This window comes from Panthera onca, chromosome A1 (assembly GCF_046562875.1).
Source record: "Panthera onca isolate mPanOnc1 chromosome A1, mPanOnc1 haplotype 2, whole genome shotgun sequence".
Lineage (NCBI taxonomy): Eukaryota > Metazoa > Chordata > Mammalia > Carnivora > Felidae > Panthera > Panthera onca.
Genome location: NC_138339.1, coordinates 48,504,556 through 48,522,146, shown reverse-complemented (window position 1 = coordinate 48,522,146; position 17,591 = coordinate 48,504,556). Strand labels below are relative to the sequence as shown.

At 37.2% G+C, this 17,591-nt stretch overlaps 1 protein-coding gene across 4 annotated transcripts in view; it reads right to left on the bottom strand.

The window, feature by feature from the left end:
* The window catches only part of SGCD (sarcoglycan delta), a 943,518-nt gene that overhangs the window by 17,022 nt on the left and 908,905 nt on the right, over positions 1–17,591 (bottom strand). The gene's annotated exons all lie outside the window — the stretch shown is intronic.

Here is a 17,591-nt window from a genome sequence, read left to right as displayed (position 1 = left end):
TTTTTGGCCTAGTATGTGTCAATTTTTACAAATATTCATGCCTGTTTGAAAAGACTGTGTTATTGCAATTGTTGGTGCTATCTTCTATATGTGGTTATTAATTCCATATACGTAAGATATATATGTGTGTATAGATATATATATTTAAAAAGAACAGTTAAACACACACACACATACTTGTTAGGTCAGTTACTAAAAGCAGTATGTTGTTAAATACATTCCAGCATAGAACTGTTATGTCTTTTCTTCTTATATTGTGTAGTGGTCCTCTTTATTTCTTAAAATGTTTTTTTGCCTTAAAATTAATTTTGTCTATTACTATAGTTGTTCTCACTCTGTTTATATTAGTTTCTATCTTGGACACATTTTTTTCATACTTTTAAATAGCAACTATTCTGTATGGTTATGTTTTAGATTTTCTCATGTAACTGGATTATTTTTTCTTTCTGATGATTTTTTATTGAAATCTACATACAGTGAAATGCACAGATCTTTTTATTTTATTGACAAACATATATATTGAAGGTGTACAGTGTGACCTTTGGGAGAGGGTCATGTGCTTTTTTCCTTAACTGAAGCATAGTTTACACATAATGTTAACATTTTTCAGGTGTACAACGTAGTGATTCAAAGACTATATGTTATGTTATACTCACCACAATGCAGCTACCATCTGTCACCATAGAACACTCTTATTCATTCCATAACTACTGGAGTCTGTATCTCCTCTCCATGACCTATTTTGCTAACCCCCACTACTCCTTTACTCTCTGGCAGCCATCAGTTTGTTCTCTGTATTTATGGGTCTGATTTTGTTTGTTTATTCATTTGTTTTTTAGATTCCTCATATAACTGAAATCACATGGTATGTGTCTTTCTCTGACTTATTTCACTTGGCATAATACCCTCTAGGTCCATTCATGTCAGAAATGGCAAGATCTCATCCTTTTTTGTGGCTGAGTAATATTCCATTTGTGTGTGTGTGTGTGTGTGTGTGTGTGTGTGTGTGTGTGTGACATCATCTTTATCCTTTCATCTATGGATGGACACTTTGGTTGCTTCTATATCTTGACTATGTAAACAATGCTGCAATAAACATGGAGGCATATTTTCAAATTAGCATTTTCATTTTCTTTGCATAAATAACCAGTAGTGGAATTACTGAATTGTATGGTATTTCTATTTTTAATTTTTTGAGGAATCTCCACACTGTTTTCCACAGTGGCTGCACCAATTTACATTCTCACCAACAGTGCCTAAGGGTTCCTTTTTCTCCACATCCTTGCCAACATTTGTTATTTCTTGTCTTTTTGATTCTAGCCATTCTGATAGGTTTATGGTGGTATCTCATTGTGGTTTTGATTTGCATTTCCCTGATGATTAGTGATGTTGAGCATTTCTCACATGACTGTTGACCATCTGTATGTCTTCTTTAAAATAATATTTATTATTCAGGTCCTCTGTCCATTTTTTAAACTGGGTTATTTGTGGGGCTTTTGGTATTGAATTGTATCAGTTATTTATATATTTTAGATATTAACCCCTTGTCAGAAATATCATTTGAAAATGATCTTATCCTGCCCAATAAGTTGCCTTTTAATTTTGTTCATGGTTTCCTTTTCTGGGCAAAACTTTTTAGTTTGACATAGTTCCAACAGTTTATTTTTGCTTTTTGTCTGAGGAGACATAGCTAGAAAAAAAAAATGTTGCTAAGGCTGATATCAAGGAAATAGTGTCTGTTTTCTTCTAGGATTTTTATGGTCATGTCTCACACTTAGTTCTTTAATCTATTTTGAGTTTATTTTTGTGTATGGTGTAAGAAAGTGGTCCAGTTCATTATTTTGCACAAAGCTGTCCAATTTTTATCAGCACCATTTATTGAAGAAACTGTCTTTTCCCCATAATATATTCTTGCCTCCTTTGTAGTATATTAATTGACCATGCAAATATGGGTTTATTTCTCGGCTCTCTGTTCCATTGATCTCTGTGTCTATTTTCGTGCCAGTGCCACACTGTTTTGCATACTACAGCTTTGTAATATATCTTGAAGTCTGGGATTGTGATACCTCCATCTCCATTCATTTTTTTCAATATTGATTTGGCTGTTTGGGCTTTTTTGTGCTTCCATACAAATTTTAGGATTATTTCTTCTAGTCTTGTGAAAAATGCTATTGATATTTTGATAGGGATTGTATCAAATCTGTAGGTTTCTTGGGGCAGTATGGACATTTTAACAATATTAATTCTTCCAATTCATGAGCATAGTATGTCTTTATATTTGTGTCATGTTCAATTTCTTTCATCAGTGCTTTATAGTTTTTACAGTACAGGTGTTTCACCTTCTTGGTTAAGTTGATTCCTATATATTTTATTTTTTTGGTACAATTATAAATGGAATTGTTTTCTTAATTTCTCTTATACTTTCAGGGTATAGAAATGCAGTGGATTTCTGTATATTAATTTTGTATCCTGAAACTTTCCTGAATTCATTTATTGTTTCTAGTAGTTTTTTGGTGGGTCTCATGTCATCTGCAAATAATGCTTTTTTTTTTTTTTTTCAATATGGATGACTTTTATTTCTTCTTCTTATCTGAGTGCTATGGCTAAAACTTCCAGTACTATGTTCAGTAAAAGTGGTGAGAATGGATAGCCACGTTTTGTTCCTGATCTTATAGAGGAAACATTCTCAGTTTTTCACCATTGAGGATGATATTAGCTGTGGGTTTTTAATATATGGCTTTTATTATAATGAGATACATTCCTTCTAAACCCACTTCACTGAGATTTTTATCATGAACATACATTCAATTTTGTCAAACGTTTTTTTCCATCTATTGGGATAAGATGATTTTTATTCTTTTTGTTGATGTGGTGTATGACATTGATTGATTTGAGAATACTGAACCATCCTTGCATCCCCAGAATAAATCTCACTAGATTGTGGAGAATAATCTTTTTAAGGTACTGTTGAATGTGGTGTGCCAATAATTTGTTCAGGAGTTTTGCATCTATGTTCATTAGGGATATTGGCCTGTAGTTTTCTTTTTTGGCAGTGTCTTTGTCTAGTTTTGGTATCCAGGGTATTTTCGGCCTTGTGAAATGTATTGGGAAGCTTTCTTTCCTCTTGTATTTTTTTGAAATAGTTTGAGGAGAATGGGTATTAACTTTTCCTGAATTGTTTCATAGAATTCACCTTGTGAATCCATCTAGCCTGGACTTTTATTTCTTGGGAGTTTTTTTGATTATTGATTCAATTTTGTTTTGTTCAGATTTTCTATTTCTTTCTGATTCAGTTTTGGAAGATTGTATTTTTCTAGCGATTTATCCATTTTTTCCAGGTTGTTCAATTTGTCGGCATATAATTTTTCATAGTAGTTTCATAATCCTGTGTATTTCTGTGGTGTTGGTTGTTTCTGCTCCATTTCTTATTTCATTTGTGCCCTCTCTTTTTTTCTTGATGAGTTTGGGTAAAGGATTATCAATTTTACCTTTTCAAAGAACCAGCTCTTGGTTTCATAGATCTTATTCTATTGGGATTTTTTTAGTCTTTATTTCATTTATTATTGCTCTCATTTTTGTTATTTCCTCCCTTCTCTAAACCTTGAGCTTTGTTCTTTTTTTCTAATTCCTTTAAGAGTAGGGTTATATTGTTTATTTGAGACTTTTATTATTTCTTGATAGCCTTTAATCACTATAAATTCCCATCTTAGAACTTTTTTCACTGTGTCCCAAAGATTTTGGAGCATTGTGTTTTCATTTTCATTTGTCTCCCTGTATTTTTTGATTTCCTCTTTGATTTTTTCATTGGTCACTGGCTGTTTGGTAGCATGTTGTTTAGTCTCCACATATTTCTGGTTTTTTTCCAGATTTGTTTTGTTTTGTTATTGTGATTGATTTCTAGTTTTATACCGTTGTGGCCAGGAAAGATGCCTGCTATGATTTCAGTTTTCTTAAATTTATGGAGACTTGTTTTGTGGTCTAACATGTAATCTATCCTGGAGAATGTTCCATGTGCACTTGAAAAAAATGTGTATTGTGTTGTTTTGTATATATCTGTTATATATGATGGGATGGGATGTTCTGTATATATCCATTAAGTCTATCTAGTCTGTCATTCAAAGATAATATTTCCTTCTTGATTTTCTGTCTAGATGATTTACCCAGTGACAGTCCCCTACTATTATTATATTGTTGTCAATTTCTCCCTTTATGTCTCTGAAAATTTTTTTTATGTATTTAGGTGTTCCTATGTTGGGTGCCTAGATATATACAACTGTTTTATCCTCTTGTTGAATTGACCCCTTTATAATTATGTAATGCCATTCTTTGTCTTTAGTTGGAGTCTTTGTTTTAAAGTCTATTTTGTCTTATATAAGTAGTGCTACCTTGGCTTTTTTTGACCTCAATTTGCATGCAATATATTTTTTCATCTTTTCACTTATAGTCTGAATGTGCCTTTAGGTTTGAAGTGTTCTACACAAGTAGACCATGACAAAAGCAATGAGATGTCACTTATGATATTAGTTTAAAAAAGGCTAAGACTTCCATATTGGGTTAGTGCTCTCATTCCCTCACTCTGCGGTATGCCATCTGCTATCTTGAGAGCTGTCCTATGGAGATATCTAAGAAACTGAGGAAGCCCACTAGCCTATGAGGAATCAAGACTCTCAATCCAACAGTCTACAGGAAAATGAATCTTGCCAACCACAGGAGGGTTTTTGGAAATAGATCCTCCCCAAGCCAAGCATTTGAAAAGACACAGCCTTGACCAACAGCTTAAATGCAGCCTCACAACTGATCTTGAGTTAGAGGCATCACTACATTGCAATCAGATTTCTGACCCACAGAAACAGTGAGATAACGTCTATTGCTTTAAGTTTTTAAGCTTTAGGGTAATGTGCCATATAGCAGTAGAATAATACAATAAGAAACTGCCAAACCATTTTCAAAGATGCACAGTTTTACACCCCTACTACCAATATTGATGTAAGTAAAACTATTCTGGTGGCTATGAATTGGTACTTTAGTCATCATCTTTCTGATGACTAATTACTTTAAGCAGCTTTTCATGTGCTTATTGGCTATTCACAGATGTTCTTTTGAGAGGGATCTTTTAAATTTTTTATTTATTTTTGAGACAGAGAGAGACAGAGCATGAACGGGGGAGGGGCAGAGAGAGAGGGAGACACAGAATAGGAAGCAGGCTCCAGGCTCTGAGCCATCAGCCCAGAGCCTGACGTGGGGCTCGAACTCACGGACCGTGAGATCGTGACCTGAGCTGAAGTCGGACGCTTAACCGACTGAGCCATCCAGGCGCCCCGAGAGGGATCTTTTAAATCTCATGCCCAACTTTTTTTTTTTATACAGTTGTGTTATTTGTATTTTTATTATTGATTTACTATATATTTTGTGTAAAAGTTCTTTTTCAGATATATATATATAGGATATGGTATATATCCAGTATTTTCTCCTACTCCATGATTGGGCTTTTCTGTTTCTTTTTCTTCCTCTCCCTCCCTCCCTCCTTTCCTTTCCAACACTATCTTGATGAATTTATGTTGAGTACTTTTTGCACCTTGTCTAATAAACCAACACCTACACCAGGGTCACAAAGATAGCTTCTTATATTTTCTTCTAGAAGCTTTATAGTTTTAGCTCTTATATTAGATTTATGATCCATCTTGAATTAGTTTTTAAGAATAGTACTGAGTACTCTCCCAAGAGATTTACCCTGTTGCTGCAGCAACATTTGTTGAAAAGATACCCCTTTCCCCACTGAATAGCACTGTTTGGTTGAAAATCAATTAACCATTTTGATAGATCTATTTCTAAAGTCTCTATTCTGTTCTGTTTATCTATCTATGTCTAACCTTATGCTAATACCGGATTGTCCTGACTGCGAAAGCTTCATGATAAGTCTCAAAATCAGGTAGTGTCAGTCCTTTAACCTTTGTAAAAGGAAAACAGATTCTTTTGGCTATTCTATAGCCTTTCCTTTTCCATATGAAATGTTAAAGCCTGTTGGGATTTTGATTGTGAACCCATAAAACAATTTTGGGGAGAGTTGATATCTTAACAATATTGATTCTTTAATGGATTTTCTTTTTAAATCTAGCTGCCCAAATTCACCATTCTTCATTTATGTGCTATTATTACATATTTTGGCTTGTATTTTTTAATCCAGCAAGATTACTGTGTATATACTATTTATATATGTCTACGTAGTTTCTACTTTATTCAGTTATTCTGTCATCTTAAAATTCCCTTTGTTTTTAACATAAAACAAAATTCTTGGTATTTTCTTTCAGTGATGGTCTGCTGGGCCAAATCTTTACTTTTATTTTTCTGGAATAAATCTTTAAATTTTGTGCCCTACCCTGTGGGAGGAATTTTGGCTGGATGCACAACTATGCTGATAGTTATTTTGTCTGAGAACTGAAGGTATCATTCCTTTGTATTCCCATTCTCACAGTTGTTGTTAAGAGATCAGCTGTCAGTCTAATTTCAGTTCTAGAACTTCTATTTGGTTCTTTCCTTTCCTGTTGCTTTTTATATTTTGTATTTTGGTATGTTATTCTGATGTGTCTCGATGTGGATTTCATTTTATTTACTCTACTTGAATTTTTTTTTTTTTGCATCTCTAAATTTGTAGTTTTGGGGGCGCCTGGGTGGCTCGTTGGTTAAGCATCCGACTTCGGCTCAGGTCATGATCTCACGGTCCATGAGTTCGAGCCCCACGTCAGGCTCTGTGCTGACAGCTCAGAGCCTGGAGCCTGTTTCAGATTCTGTGTCTCCCTCTTTCTCTGCTCCTCCCCTGTTCATGCTCTGTCTCTCTCTGTCTCAAAAATAAATAAACGTTAAAAAAAAAAAATTAAAAAAAAAAAAATTAAATTTGTAGTTTTGTATCTTTCATCATGTGTGAGTAATAGTCACCTGATATTCTTTGAAAATTGTTTTTGCTCCATTCTTTTGCTCTTTTCATTCTGAAACTTGGACTAGACACTCTCACTCCAGCTTTCCTGTTATTGCATCTCCTTGGATAATTCTCAGATATATTTTCACGTTCACTTATTTTTCACCTATCTCTCAATATCCATTGGAGTTTTACTTTTTGAGATAATATTTTCATTTCTAAAAATTCTGTTTGGTTCATGTTCTAATTAGTCATTTTTATATGTCTTTATCTTTTACTCTGTCTTTAAAAAAACTTTTTTTGATGTTTATTTTTTGAGAGAGAAACAGTGCAAGTGGGGGGAGGGGCAGAGAGAGAGGGAGGCACAGAATTTGAAGCAGGCTTCAGGCTCTGAACTGTCAGTACAGAGCCTGACATGGGCCTCGAACTCATTGACTGGGAGATCATGACCTGAGCTGAAGTTGGATGTGCAACTAACTGAGCCACCCAGGCACCTCTATCTTTTACTCTTTCAATTCATTCTTTTGTTTCTTTACTCAGAGTAAATACACTTGTTTTATATTCTTTCTCTACTAATTCCTATATTGGAAGCTTCATTAGGTCTAAATTGGCTGCCTCATTTTCCTGCTTGCTCTCCTGCTCATGGTGCCTCATTTAAGTGTTTAATGTTTCTCATTTGTGGGTTCATATTTTTCTTTATCTGTAGAAATTGAGACCTGCATTTAGGGTGCTTTTTCTAGAGAGGATTTGCATTTGTCATCAGTCACTGGTGCCACCATCAGCTTGGGCCAACTGTAAACTAATTTTTTTGCTTGAGGTTTTAGAACCACCTAAGTAATACATATTCAGGCTATAAGCCACAGTGAGGGTCAGTTTGGAGTTACCAAACTTTGGAATCATTTTTTCTTTCCCTTCCATTCAGTGCTGAGATTCAAAATAGGTAACTTCCCTTGCAATCCCCTGGGTGAGAGTTGGGTACACTGGGGTCCAAGTTTCATTGTGGGATCTCTAATTAGACTGTTTCAGGTTGGCCCTGAGATCTGTTTTGCTCCTATGACTACTAGGACATTAAACCTGTAGCTGAGTTTCATCTAGTTCAGCAAAATCTGTAAAGTTATAGCTGGACTTGATACTCAGGTTACTTCTCTAGATTCCCATGCTGTTTTAGTTCTTGGATTCTGAAAAATCCTAATTTCCAATTTTAGGTTTTTTCAGTGGGTGTGCTGGTTAGGATACTTAGACTACCATTCTACTGCACTAGAGGTCCAAATTTCTGATTTTTCAAAGAAGATGGAAATTGAAATTACAGTGAAATCACCTCAATTTTAAAACTTGGTAGCCTATTACTATACCATGAATGTGCCAACTTTTTAAGAGCCAGATCTAAGGTTAAGGTCTAAGGGTTTGGTCTAAGTGTTGCCAGTTTGCTAGAAAACTCTCTAGAAGTTTATTGATCAATGTTCAATCAGAGAAAGAGAACCTCTATAAATAGAAAATATATAGACACCTTGTAGGAATTTAATGTGTCTTTGTGTCTGATCTTGGGTCTTAAGTCAGCAGGACAGGCAGTCAGGAAGGGGAGATGGATGTGAAGTGGAGGGAGAGGATGAGCTGGAACCTACCAGGAAGAAGCGGTAAGAGATCGCCAACAAGTACCAGTTCAAAGTCTCTGAGTGAAAGAAAAGCTGCTTCCCCCCCCTTTTTTTTAACATTTTTAAAATGTTTTTTTTAAATTCAATTTTGAGAGACAGAAAACACGAGCGGGGAAGGGGCAGAGACAGAGGGAGACACAGAATCAGAAGCAGGCTCCTGGCTCTAAGCTGTCAGCACAGAGCCCGACACAGGGCTTGAACCTACGAACTGTGAGATCATGACCTGAGCCGAAGTAGGACGCTTAACTGACTGAGCCACCTGGACACCCCTGCTGCTCTTTGTGGAGAAAGCATGGACCTGGCACATGAGCTGGAGGGGTTAAAGACTTGGCTGCTGCCCCACACTAAGAAGGTGAGCTGGCAGGTGATTTCCAACAGTGCCTGGTGCCCTGCACTGACCTTCGGGGGTAAAAGGACTATATCTGCTATTTAATGCCACCCTTCAGTCCTCATGCAGCCATGCTAACTCAGTGAAGGGAATTACAGGAAACATAGTTCTTTTTTTTTAATTGTACTATGTTATTTCATTTTATTACTTTTTAAAATTGAGATATAATTGACATATTAGTCTCAGGTGTACAGAAGAATGATTTGATATTTGTATATCAAAGTCTAGTTAACATGCATCACCTTGGAATCACACTGTGATAATGTGCTTCTTTAAAAAATTATTTGGTTAATAATCACTTATAGATCCGTTGCTGTCTAAGAAACCAGTCTCTAAATTAAACCAGTTTGATTTTCAAGTCAGTTTGTGTTTAGATATGCTCAAATTTCTAATATCTGGACCAAGTGAATACTGCATTTGCCAAGAATAAATTGGGAAATGAATTCTGTAAGCAAATGACCCATTGTTTTCCTGTAGGTCAGTGAAACATAGTTCTAACATAGCCAAATTGGTACAATACAAATCCACCCACATGATCCTGTTTTAAATGGCTACTTTGGCTTGAACTTCCAAATACAGAATCAACTTCCAATACAGAAACTGGTTGAAATAAAATAAGTACCTGAAAAAACTAAGAAACTTGGGCTTTTCTAATTATATAAGGTCTACTTTTAAGTTGGGTGAGTTTTACTTTGAAATTCAAGCCCCTTATATCTGCAGTAGGGATTTAAATTTTACCAATGAAGCTGCTGAATTTTTAGAGTTAGATCTGTCTTTAAATCCTGAGTTGAAAAATCTAAGCAGAATATTCTAGGGTTCTGCTCTGAAGATTTAAGAAATGGACTGGATATTCTCATTTGAAGGCCATTTCTCTTACAAAAGCAGTGATATTCTGTCCTCTAGGGCAAAACTGTTTTGAAGTTTCCTTCTATAAAAGGCATGTCAGGCCATCACAAAACATTCTTTTGAATCAACCCTTCTTTTCCAGTGTAGAGATTGCTGATATATTTAATAAACATTTATAACACTAGGTCTAAGGGGACACAGTGAAGTGGCCTGTATCCCTGATTGGCAGAGTCTGGGTTGGTCTTGAAGGTCCTTTAAGAATTGGCTCATTTATTTGCTTAAGAAACATTTATTGAATTCTTAGTATATGCAAGATTCTGGGGTTACAGCTGTAAACAAGGTAATCCTAATCCTTGCCCTAGTGAGTTTATGTGCTAGTGAGGATGAGATACATTAAGCAACTTGTTTATGGTGGTGAAGAGTCCTTAATGGAGAAGCTATTAGGACTTATAACTGGAGGCTGGGTCACGGGAAAAGCTGGAGCCTAGGAAAGCTTATGCTGACACCTGAAGGATGAGAAGGTGTTAGCCTGGTAAAAGATGAATGTTTCAAGCAGAGGGAACAGCATGCCTGAAGACTTTTAGGAGGAAAATAGTTTCGGTTAAAAGAAATTGAAGGGCAGCTGATAGAAATGTGGTATCAATAAGAAGAGGTAAGTCAGGCCTGGCCTGGCAGAATATGGTGAGACAATAAAGGATTTAAAATGGAGAGGTGGTATAGGGGAGTAAAATGATAATGGACAACATGATCAAATGTCCATGTGGCAGAGATTACTGTGGTAATTAATTTTATGTGTCAGCATGACTGGGCTATGGGATGCCTAGACAGTTGGTCAGACATTATTCTGAGTGAGTCTGTAAGGGTGTTCCTGGATGAGATTAACATTTAAATTGGTAGACTACCTTCCCTAATGTGAGTGGGCCTTATGCAATCAGCTGAAGACCTGAATAGAACACAAAGGCTAAGAAGGGATTTTTTCCTGCCCTCAGAATGGAACTTACACAACTGGCTCTCTTGAGTCTCTAGCTTGCTGCCTGCAGAGCTTGGGACTGCTCAGCCTCTATAATTGTGTGAACCAATTCCTTATTGGATATATATTTCCTCTTGATTCTGTTTATTTAGGAAACTCTAATACTGTGTGTGTGTGTGTGTGTGTGTGACACATACACACACAATTATTATTTATAAATCTGGCTACAGAGTGCATATAGGGGGGCAAGAAGATTGCAAAGAGAGCAGACAGAAGTCTAAGGTTATCCAGGTACGAGAAGACGGTGACTTGGATTTGATGGTGGAATGACTCCAGGATGATTCCCAGTATTGTGGGTCAGACACTGATGTAGGGAAGAGTAGAAACAGAGCACTTCTAGAGTATCATGAATTGAGTCCCAGACATGTCAGATCGGAGGAGTCTGAGGTGTCAGGTGGAAATGTGAACATGTAGGGCTAGAGACGGAAAAGTAGGAGGTATGTTTGATCATGGTTGGCAGTGTATTTCTGTATTGCTGAGTTAATGGTACTATGTATATACAACTCAAAAGAAATATTTGAAAACCTAGTCAGATCCTATGGACGTGTTTTGACTGGTGAGACTAGGTAGGTACACCCCAAGAACTGTCTCAGCCAAGTAATGATGGTGGCATCCCATGAGGGTGAACATCTTCTCTGAAATATTCTCTTTCAATAGCCAGATACAAAGCAAAGTCCTGACCAGAGTTCCACAGCACCCAGACTCTGCTGCCCTCTGAGGTGGTTTCCCAGCTGTGGTGTGGCCCAGGGAATATGACAAGGAGAAATGTGATTGTGTCTCTTAGATTTATAAAGCCCTGGAGAAATGTTTTCTTTATTGAACCATCATTTCTTGGCACATTCTGCATTCATTTGTAAGCTTTCCTTCTCTGCTCAAATTTCATTCCAAATACCTGTAAAACATGGGGCAGCAATAGTGTCCCTTTCTTCCTCGGTTATACTCAGAAGTGTCATGAATCAAAAAACCCCACAAAACTTTAAATGCTATCACAAGGTCTGTTTTTAAAACTCAGAGAATAATTTATTTGCCGTTGGCATTATCAGTTTGTTCTCTCCGTTTCAACCTCATTTTTTGTTGAAATTGTTTTTGTGGAAACAGTGATTACTTATCCAGATTTCTCGTTTTCATTTCCTTCATCATAAGAATCTACATTAATCACTTCCAAACCTAGACAAGCTTTTAGATCATATTTTGCTCTCATCCTCAGAGAATGAAGACAATCGCTTTTGTTACTTTGGGGAGCGACCTTCAAAACATCATAAAAACCAGGTACTATATGTGGTAACTGAAATAGAAGAGGGTTAATGCCAACATCTAGGAAATAGCGTATTCATGCTAACACCAATACCTAGGATTACTCTGTGTGTTCTAAGTTTGAGGCAAAAAATGAAATAGAAAAAAATTATGTTTGAAAGGGACATAATTTAGAAAAAAACTAGTGGGTGGGGTTGAAAAGTTTCTGGTGCTTTTGTTAATTATAATGGCTGCTTTTGAAGAGTTCTTGAATTGGCTGAAGCCAATGGCTGGGAAATTTCAATTCAGTCAGAATCACAAGGGGAACTTTCAAAGCTTGCTGGAGGGGAGGTGGTTCGGGGATAGAATAAATGAGCGATGGGCATTAAGGAGGGCACTTGTTGGGATGAGCACTGGGTATACTATGTAAGTCATGAATCCTTGGGTTCAAATCCTGAAACCAACACTACACTGTATGTTAACTAACTTGAATGAAAAGCAAAACAAAACAAAACTTGGGTCAGATCCCACACAAACTAAATAAAAGTGCCAGAACATTTATATATTTAACACACTTCTTTATGTAGTGATGGTTGAAAACTACTGGCTTAGATTGACTTAGCAGATCTATGCGTGTGATATAGGTAGAGAAACTTTAATATGGAACGCTACCATCCCACTAATGAGAATAGAATAGTTGTGGTATTGCTTTTGGTGGAAAAGGAACCCGAACTATGACGATGGCAGCTAAGTTAATATACTTGATAAAACTGAGACCTGCAGTACCGACCCTGTGGGTCCAACGTATTACCCTGGCCAACTGTATTTCTGTGTTGCTGATGTAATGATACTGTGTATATACAACTTTAGCAAATCAGTGGGATTCTTTACCCAAGGAATGTGTATATTTCTTGAACAGTTTCTTCATTGATCTTAAGTTCATTAGCTCTCTTTGAATCTTCAAGAGCTCAAAGTCAAATTCCTATTTCAAGAAAAGTGCTTTAAAAATTGCTCTCATATTTTAGTTGTATGCTTGATAAACACTAATGAACCAACAGCCAATTTAAAGAAGTTGACTTGTATCAGTGTAATGGACCACTTAAAGTAACGTGGAGTGAAATTTTGATGGCAGATAACTTTAAGAGCGTGGTATTAGCTACCATCATGTTTAACATGGTGACTCTTCAGTTTTTAGCTTAAAAATCAATAGTATTCCCTCTGACCTTATTCTCCTACAACCCCTGTGATTCATTCTGTATTTTTGAGTTAAGTTTTTACATCGTCTGTTTCAAAGGAGCCTCAGTGGCCTCAAGTGAAAACCAGGGACAGATTTAGATTCACATACCATTAATGAAGGCATATTATATGCCCTGCACATTGAGCGCTTTTCATGTATTTTGTTCCATGTGGTATTCAGTTACAACCTCATTTGTGAGAGAAAGCAATAGAGGGTCAGAGAGGTTAAATGTCATGGTCCAGACCACGTGCCTTAAGAGTTGTATACCAAACCCAGGCATCCTGATTTCTAGCCAGTATGTTTTGTAATATTCCATGGTTTTGCTTGCTGAAAAGTGGTTCCACATATTGGTTGGAAGTCTCATTCTATGGCATGCTAAGTAATCTAAAGTTCCCATAGGTTTATATTCCAAATTTGTAAAGACAAGCACCCTAGTTATTCTGAGGTTTTCTTTATCCAGGCTAAAGAAGATCTTCAGCAGATGCTCCAGGGAGTATACTTGAGCAACACTCCTGGTCATCCTGCCTGCAGCAGATGGTAGGGCCACCTGCCCCATTTTCTCATCTTCCTCTTCCTCTGTCTGGTTTCCCTTAAATGCCACCTCTTTAGAGAGGCCTTCCCTGACCACCCCTTCTCTCACTGAAGGAATGCCACTGAACACAATTTGTAATAATTTGTCTGTTTACTTGATTTAATCTTTTCCTCTAGCATAAGCTCTGTAAAGGCAGTAATTCCCCTAGATTTATGTCTAGCATCAAGGACACTGACTGTTGCTCAATAACTTTTTGTTGAATGGATTTCCCTCTTAGATTCTGCCACCTATTATTGAATACAGCGCTCCTGCTATATTCTGAGCAAGGTCCAGGACCAAAAGAACCAGTCTCTCCCCTTCCCTCCTTGGTATGACTCTGGACCACTTACTGCAGTCTAATGACATTACAATTTGTGGTCATGTTAGTGTTGTACTGAATTTAAACCAAAAAAACCTCCAAATCCCTCAATGTGTGACCCGTTTGGCTGGTAACTACCTCATTCTGTATTTGTGCTTTTAGGGCCACATTTTGCCCCTTGTAATATGTTACCTTTTAGATTTTCTTTGAGGTCCATAGTTCCCCTCCCCAAAATATATTAATCTAAATATCTTGTGAAGGAATATAAAGCTTGATATTCAGCGTCAGGATTTACGTCCAAGCACCGCCATCTGCTGGATGTTTGACCTCAGAAAAGGGACGAAGTGTTTTTGAGGTGTTCAGTAGGGATAACAATATCTCTTTCAAAGGACTGTTATGAAGCTGGAATGTGGAAATGTAGGGGTGCCTTAGTCAAGGATATGGCATACAGAAAGTGGTGACAAACAATAGTTTTATTACTGTAGTCATCCAGATAAAAATTCTGTCACACCTGTTCATTCCCTCCTCTCTTCTGGTTAGGATGGATGATCATGTTTCTTCCTCATCTCTAACCACCTCAGACACTTTTAAATACTTATTTATTTGTTTATTGAGAGAGAGAGACAGTCCTGAGCAGGCTCCACACTCAGCATGGAGCCTCATTTGAGGCTTGATCTCATGACCCTGGGATCACAACCTCAGCTGAAATCAAGAGTCAGACGCTTAACTGAGCCACCCAGGCGCCCCACCCTCTGGCATTCTCACCATCCATGAGAGGTATCCTGGCTTACACAGTGGCAATATAACAGACTTTGCAAAAAGCTTGCATGCCAAGCGTAATTTAAATCCAAGATGTTCAAAGGCAGATTGGCTGAAGAAGTCCATTTTTCCTCCATAGTACGTTTCAGACTGTTATAAGATTTAGTAAAATGTCAATGGCTTTGACAGGGGAATATCTCGACAGGTTCTGTATAATCTGTCCATTACATTTGCTAAGGGAAAAACTGATCACAAATACTGTGCCTTAGTAGTCTAAAATGGGCTCTGTAATGGTGCTTAGAGTTTGGATTTTGTAGCAAATTGTATTTCTCAGAACCTGGGGTTTCCAAGGTGACTGCATATGAAAGTACAGACATCATAATTGCAGTTTCCACAGGAAGTCTTTCAATAGTTCTTCCTGTGCCCTCCCATCTCCAAACCATCACATTTTTCGCTCTGAGAGATTCTTTCTCAAGTGAGATGGAAACTAAATAATTGATTTGAATATCAAAGAAATGATGTACATTTCCACACTCCCAGTTCTCATTAATGACAGTAATAATTTTCAAGTCTTCCCAATAAGACCTAATGCTCTCAGAACATTTAATGACCCATGCAACTAACCTGACTCCATGTGTAGCAGAGCTAGGCTGTCAACTATTTTAATTAAAAATGAAAATTAAGTAATTAGCAAATGTTATTTAGATTTCTCCTTTAAATTAAATTGCTAGTTTTGAAGTCAACTCAGCTCAGGAAGGAGCACCAACATGAGTGGATTCTTGTTACCAGGTTTGCCACTCACTTACCATGGAGATCCACTCTCCTCTACACAACGAAAGGGTTAGGAGAGCAAGTGAAAGGGTACTTGTCCTAGCCCTAAAAACCAAATCCTGGTCCCCATCAGTATACATATTTTGAAAGATTAATAGCAAATGAATGTATGGTCTGTCTGCCATAAGATTCTAATGTAAGTGACCCCATCACTGAATCAAGGGGTCATGATGATTTCTGTCCACCCTCAATGTCCACAGTCAGAGACACCCTAAGGAATACCTTGCGTTTGTTTGCTTATATGTTGTACAGTAATTCCTGTCTGTGGGGACCGAATTAGGTGAGCTACCTCACTCTAAAAGGCTGAGAAGTGAAAATTAATGTCTCAGGTGTAAATAATTACATTTCACTCAAGTTTAATACTGGAAAAACTACTTACTACAAAACTACAGTTAAAAATTATTGCATACTTACTAGGTACGAGGTACTGTGCTAATTAAAACAATTTGAGGAGGAAGTGGCAGAGTGGGTGTTCCAAGCGAACACAGCTCTATTATCAGAACCCATTCTCTTAAAGGCTGCCCTAAAACTGCCTCTATTTACCAAGAATGAGCACATGTTACAGTAACAAGACGAAGTTTTAGGGCTCTAAAGAAAAAGTAACTTCTACGGAAACTTAAGGAGTACCTTAGCTATGCTAAAAGACACTTTGGATAGTATGAAGGCATTCAATGAAAATGAAGGTCAAGTAGTGTCTGTTTTACATTAATTCAAAATTTCTATTTTGGGCCCAGCCATGAAATAGATAATTTGGTTAATATCTAGCCACGTACGTTGTGGGGTTTTTTTTTCCCCCAACCCATTCTAGGATCCTTTCTTGTTAAATTGGTAACACGGGAAGCCTGAAATTGTATTTGAGAGCTAAACGGAGAGAGAGGTGAATGGTTCGGTCTCAGGCTCAGTACGATTAGCTGGAGGATTCTAGGTATACCGGTGGCTGACCAAAACTGAGGGCACATTTCAGAGCGATTTGTGCAGATTTATTAAATATCATCATATATTGAGACCCCATTAGGTTTTGGACTTCCATGTGGTCCAGGGAATCTACAGGTCAAATCCCTACTGAACAGATGAGGCTCACCAAACACCACCCAGTCACTGACTCACAGAGGTGAGCCTCATATAACCAGGACTACTTGGCTTCAAAGTAGCTTTCTCAAAACCTTCCACGGAATTAGCAATTACTCTAGAAGATTCATATGTTCCTGTGGGGCACAGGACCCACTGAAAGGCCAGTGTTTCTTTGAAGTCTCCTGGAGTCAGCTTAAAAAGTCATATGATTTAGTGTTCTGCAGCATATCTCTATGTAGTGGAAAAAATAATGATTTGATTCATCATGGGCTAAATGACTTGACTTCTCCCTTAAAATCCTTAGGCAAAACATTCTCCAGGAAGATGTGTCAATTTTGTCCTGTGGCTTTCTGTATCCTAACTGGAGAAACACTGCACTGGAATAAAGCAGAGTGAGTAAACACAGATTCTGGGGTCTGACATTCCACTCAGTAGCTGTGTGATCTTGGATTAGTGCTAACCTTCTCTGACCTCAACTTACTCATCTACAAAATAAAGGTAATGATGATTCTAATAGACCCTTTATAGAGCTGTTACCAAAAAATGTATGTCCATTGAGTGCTCAGTACAGGTCTGGCCTATTCTGCCATGATTCAGTTGTGAAAGTAGGACAAGAAAAGCTCTCAACTATGGTTAATTATTGGAGATGTAGAATGAAAATACTTGCATACTTCTCTTCTGCCACTGCTTTGATATTTCAATTGATTCCCTGTTAGGAGTATGATTTAATTTCGATCAGCA